This window comes from Sprattus sprattus (genome assembly GCF_963457725.1).
Source record: "Sprattus sprattus genome assembly, chromosome: 2".
NCBI lineage: Eukaryota > Metazoa > Chordata > Actinopteri > Clupeiformes > Clupeidae > Sprattus > Sprattus sprattus.
The window spans coordinates 39,408,890-39,414,937 of record NC_137921.1 but is presented as its reverse complement, the minus strand read 5'-3'; positions in this window follow the sequence as shown (position 1 = coordinate 39,414,937).

The following is a 6,048-nucleotide window of genomic DNA, read 5'->3' as shown; positions in this document are numbered from 1 at the left end:
TCATGTTTTCGCCATTGATGAAAACACAGGAGAAATCACTGTGAAGAGACCAATCCTTGACCGAGAGGTGAGAACCAGCTAAACACAGAAACAACAGAATGTGTCTGCAACCATTAGGGAACATTGGGGTGAATGTTTAAGGTTCAGGTTTCACCTAGATTATTTCACATGATTATGACATGATTTCTGCATGAATGAGGTAGGTAACTAATGGTGGGTGAAAATCAAAAATCTGCTAATCAAAATCTATACCTACATTCACAAATAGGTTTACTACAATAGGAAAATCCTCAAACCCCTAAAGACATCACATAAAGACTATTAATCAAACCAATACTTGAATGCAAATGCATTTTTTCAGATGCATGATTCGTACACAGTCATTGTACAAGGAGTTGATGGGTTTGGAGCTCCAGGTGGAAACACAGCGACTGGGACAGTGCACATCACAGTCCGAGACATCAACGACAACGTGCCCACTCTGGAGAAGGACACGGTGAGAAGAGTATAAGAACAATGGGCCTCCTCGAACGCAGTTGAGAAGAATTTAAGAAGGACTTTCTTCCAGTAATTTGAGTAATTAATCACTCAACTCCAATGTCTTGATAATGAGAAATGGCACACCTCAGTCTGTTCACATTTCTTGCCAAGAATGTCCCTGGTGCGACGCCAAATGTAAATGTGAAGAATACTTTCAGATCAATCTGATCAAAGTACACACCATAATGAAAGTATACCTCTGTATGAATCATTACTTATTACTGGAAATATTCAGTACTTCCTGTCAGTTCAAATTGATTTTGAGATCCTGAGAGACAGGGGATTGACCTTGACTTAGACATGCCTGACTGCTGGTTTATCACCTGATATATCTTCTTTTCTCTGACACATCCTCAGTACGATGGAAATGTGGATGAAGGAGCAGAGGACGTGGTGGTGATGAGACTCAAAGCTTTAGATGTGGATTTAGTGGACAGTGATAATTGGCTGGCCGTTTTTCACATTGTGTCCGGAAACGAGGAAGGCCTATTCACCATCGAAGCTGATCCTGTAACTAATGAAGGCATCCTGAGGCTGGTTAAGGTATGAATTTTTAGACTTGAGAGTTATAAAATATGTATCATGACAACATTAGTGAAACACTTCACAACAGGATGAATCACAAGCTCCAAAGCTAGCCATTTTCGTTTGTTTCTGACAAGCATCATTTACCTGAATATCTAACTACTGTTTTATCAAAATACTGAGTCTGGTAGTGCTTGACCAACATTCAGCTGTCCAACTAGTGCATACTGTCACTGCAAAACCTGAGCTTAGTCTGTTAGTGCTAGCACTGGTAATTTTAAACAACAGGCCATTAAATACATTCTGCATGAGGGTTACCACTGATTAACGTACCCAATTACTGGGTAACTAAATGGAAATGCAAAGTTAGTGTCTTATGTATCTTCTCCTGTTTCCCATATGTGTAATGGACCACTTCAAATAACAACCGATGCCTCCAACAGGCAGTGGATTATGAGAAAATCAAAAGTATTGACCTGGATTTGCTAATTGAGAATGTTGCTCCTTTCGTCGATGGATCTGCTATAGCTTTGGGCTTGGAGCATGATATAGCTGGAACAGGAATAAGCCCTTCAGGTGGAGGAGGTGGAGGAGGAGGAGGAGGAGGTGGAGGAGGAGGAGGAGGAGGAGGAGGAGGAGGAGGAGGAGGAGGTGGAGGAGGAGGAGGTGGTGCGGGAGGAGGTGGTGCAGGAGGAGGAGGTGCAGGAGGAGGAGGTGCTGGGGGTGGTGGGGGAGGTGGGGGTGGAGGAGGTCCTGGGGGTGGTGGGGCAGGTGGGGGTGGTGGGGGAGGTGGGGGTGGAGGAGGTCCTGGACCTGGGGTAAAACCAGGCATCAAACCCGGGCCAGGTATTGTCCCTGGGCCTGGGGTAAAACCAGGCATCAAACCCGGGCCAGGTATTGTCCCTGGACCCGGGGTAAAACCAGGCATCAAACCCGGGCCAGGTATTGTCCCTGGACCTGGGGTAAAACCAGGCATCAAACCCGGGCCAGGTATTGTCCCTGGACCTGGGGTAAAACCAGGCATCAAACCCGGGCCAGGTAAAAAACCAGGGAAAAGTTACCCAATCAAGATTGCAGTGAACAACATGCCAGATGGACCAGGCTTTCAACCCAAGGTGAAGGAGATACAGGGGTCAGAGGACCCAGAGAAGGTGGAAGTCCCAATGATAATTGCCAGCTACCCCGCCACAGATGGAGATACTGGAGAGGTGGCAGAAAATGTAAGGTATGTGAAACAACCTAATTACATTCACTAAAAATTTCACTATGACTGGAAAGATTTTGCATATAAAGATACATAGGACAACACCTTTAATTATGTGCAAAAGATGCTTAATGATCTTAGTATAATTATTTTTGTTTGTAAACAGATATGCCAAAGGTCTTGATCCTGATAATTGGTTCACCATTGATCATATGACAGCAGAGATTACCCTAAACAAGGTGCCAGATCGAGAGTCTCCATTCGTGGTGAACGGGACGTACACAGCCATGATCCTTTGCATGACAGAAGGCAAGTTATGCAACAGTTAGATCAGGTCAAACTATGTATTTCTGTTCAGACAAGAGGCATTCCATAAGTGGGGAAATACTTTACCAACCCACTCTTACTTATGTCATATTGGTGTCATACATGCAAAATCTGTTGCTGCTGGCATGTATAATGTGGACATAGGAATGTCAGACAACACTTGATGTTCAAAATCTTATTTTGTACCAGACACTCTTATAGAAATAAACTTAGATATTACACATGAAAACATACCTGGCCAGGAACTCTCATAGAAATAAACTGAGATATTACACATATCTGAAAACATGGCTGCATTCCCCCCCCCCCCCCCAGATATGCCAAGTAAAACTGTTACTGGAACCATAGCGATAAATGTGGAGGATTCAAATGACCACTGCCCCATGCTGGTGAGCACGTACCAGAATGCCTGCAGCGACACCAAAGTTGTGTATATTTCTGCTTTTGATGATGATGACAGTGCAAACCCGCTGTCCTTTCGGCTCATTGAAGAGGAAAGCCGAGGAGCATGGGAGATGAAGCCAGTCGATGGTAAGAGCAACATTTCTCTGGGCTCAGCAAATATCCTTTGGGGATAAAAATCCTTCATATTAGGCTCACTATACAGTACCATCTGAAGTCCTGCAAGTTTAGGAAGTATTTTGTCTTTGCTTGGATTAAACTTCTAGCTAAAACTCAAGCATACTATCTATAAAGTAAGCCAAATCATGGATCATCATTCTATTGTAACCAAGCTCTTTTTTATCTTCTTGACAGACACCACAGCTGCCTTCTGGACCAAGGAGCTCTTGTGGCCAGGGGTGTATCATATAACCGTGGAAGTGTCTGATGCACAGGGTTTGACCTGTCCCGACAGAGAGATGGTGGAGCTGCATGTGTGCACTTGTGTCGACGAGGGAGAAGATTGTGGCGGCCTCAAGGCAGCTCTGCAAGTCAACTCAAAAACCAATGTGGGAATGTCCGCTATCGGCCTAATGTTTCTGGGGCTGGCGCTCATGTTGGGTAAATCAACACACGCAAACACACACACATACACACAGGAGCTGCCATACAGAACTTGATTCACAACATCCATCCATGTCATCAGATAAAGAAACACACCTCATCTGCCTCTGGGCAGCCCCATCACATATTTGATTGTCACGAACACCAAGCGAAACTGAACACACCCAATCCTGTGGCAGTTTGTGTCCTTGGCATTGCCTTTGAAGTGTCATTGTTCCTGATACTCCCACAGTTGATACCTACTGCTGTGAAGATGAAAGTTGATTAATCACATTTAATTATACCAGAGTGGAAAAATGGAAAGCTACTCATTATTATTCAATTCATAATTTGATACAACTTCATTTAATATTACAAATAATTGTACAGCTGTTTTACTCCAGTTCAACTGACAACACTGATATAAACAATGCCTTTTCAATGCGTATATCTATTGAATTCAAGGTAAAACAGTGTTGGAAATAATTGTCTTTTGTGTGTGTGTGTGTGTGTGTGTGTTTGTGCGCAGTGGTCCCGCTTATGCTAATGTTCTGCCAGTGTGGATCAGCAGCGGCACATTTTACTGAACTGCACTTCGGTGCTAAAGAGTACCTGATCCCATATCATATTGAATCAAATGGAGAGGACAAGGTAACATACTGGACATCACAAAATTCACATTGAATTTAAATTATTTTGTCCTGTTAAATAATATTCTTCTAGTTCTAGTTAGTTGAGGATTCATTTTACAAGGCATACATAAGCTTTCTCTTTAGTCTTGAGGCACCATGTTGGACCTATAAAGGGTCATAATGATGATTGTCTTCTTTTGACACGCAGGAGGTTCCTCTCTTAAGTATTCCGGTCACCCTTGGCAATGCAGGCTATAATGTAAGTGCTGTGAATGTGGCTAATGTTGCCACCAAGTCCTCCATGGGTCTTCTCGGCAGAGGAACAGGTAGCTTCTACGGCGAAACAGGAAGCACATTTCACCAGGGGATGATGGGCGGGATGCGAGAGATGGACCATCGGTATGGGTTCACGCAAAATTCATCTGCCTCAGGGCAGAGGCAGGACTTTTATGCTTCTTACAACCACGTGCAGCAAGACATCTTTGAACAGATTGCGCTACCTGATGATTTGCTCCATGAGTACTATTCTGAGGTAAGAGAGGTTTCACAGTCTTGTGTAGGATTGTGTCAATATGACTCTGAATGTGATACTGTATTTGAAGTTAAACCAAAAAAATGAATAGGTAGACAAATAAAAATCTGAATGTCACATTTTGTTTCCACAGAAGGCGATATGTGAAACACAAAACTTCAAGCTAAATGACGGCCTTCTTGTGTATGACTACGAGGGGCAGGGATCTCCTGCTGGCTCTGTCGGCTGTTGTAGCCTTCTCGGGTCTGACGACGACCTTCAGTTCCTCGACAATCTGGGTCCACGATTCACCACACTTGCCCAGATCTGCAAACCCCCAAAACCATTAGCAGTTAGCAAGGCTAAGTCACTGCAAACTGATGTCATGAGAGAAAGTTCAATCTCTACCAGCAAGGTTAAGGTTGTCCAGGCTCCTCCCCCACCTCCTTCCATCCAGACCACAGCCACTGAAACCACCAGGACCATCCGCAGCTCTGCCACACTTCCTCGAATGCAGTTGCGTGAAACTGTGCCCACCCAGACTGTGTTGGTGCAGCAGCAGCAGCCCCTGTACTACTTAGTGGAGCCGCAGGTTCAGAACAGAGTACTGCTGGCCGAGAGGCCCCCTGGGGGACTGGGTCAGGGCATATTTCTAGTCAACCATGGACCCATGTTACAGGGAGTCAGCACCCCAACTAGCCCCACGCTAATGTTTCAGGGCGGTCATACCTTGGTTCAACACACTGATGGCTCACAACGTGTGGTGCTCCTGCAAATGCAGCCTGGAGATGTACCACAGATACCAGACCAGACATTCACCCCCCAGCAGATGCATATCCCCAGACAAGAGAGGGTGATCCTAGAGGACAAGCAGGTAGGGATGAATCAAGATGCCCCAGGAAGTGTCAGAACACTGTGGCCAACAAGTCATTCAAATGAAAGTCCAACAATGCCAGCCTATGAAACTGGTCAGACGAGCAGTGAGAGAGTTAACATGGCACGTAGCAACATAACCCATGTTGCAGAACCTCAACCCCAGCAACCCAATTTCAGCACACGATTCTTCGAGGGCTTGGGGGGTCCGGGTCCAGATCCAGCACCAGAAGGGCCCCCGATGAGCTCTTTTCCAAGCATACACGTAAAGGAGGTACATTCTGTTACTTCCATTCCAAAAGTTCCTCATATAGCACCAGGAACTTCACAGATTGAGACTGAGCTGCAGAAGAAAGTTTTTTTTGAGGAAACTGTGGTGGATTTGACCACAGACACATCCCAACAAGAGGAGGTCTCAGTGGAGATCCAGGGGAGCGCTTTGGCTGAGGAAC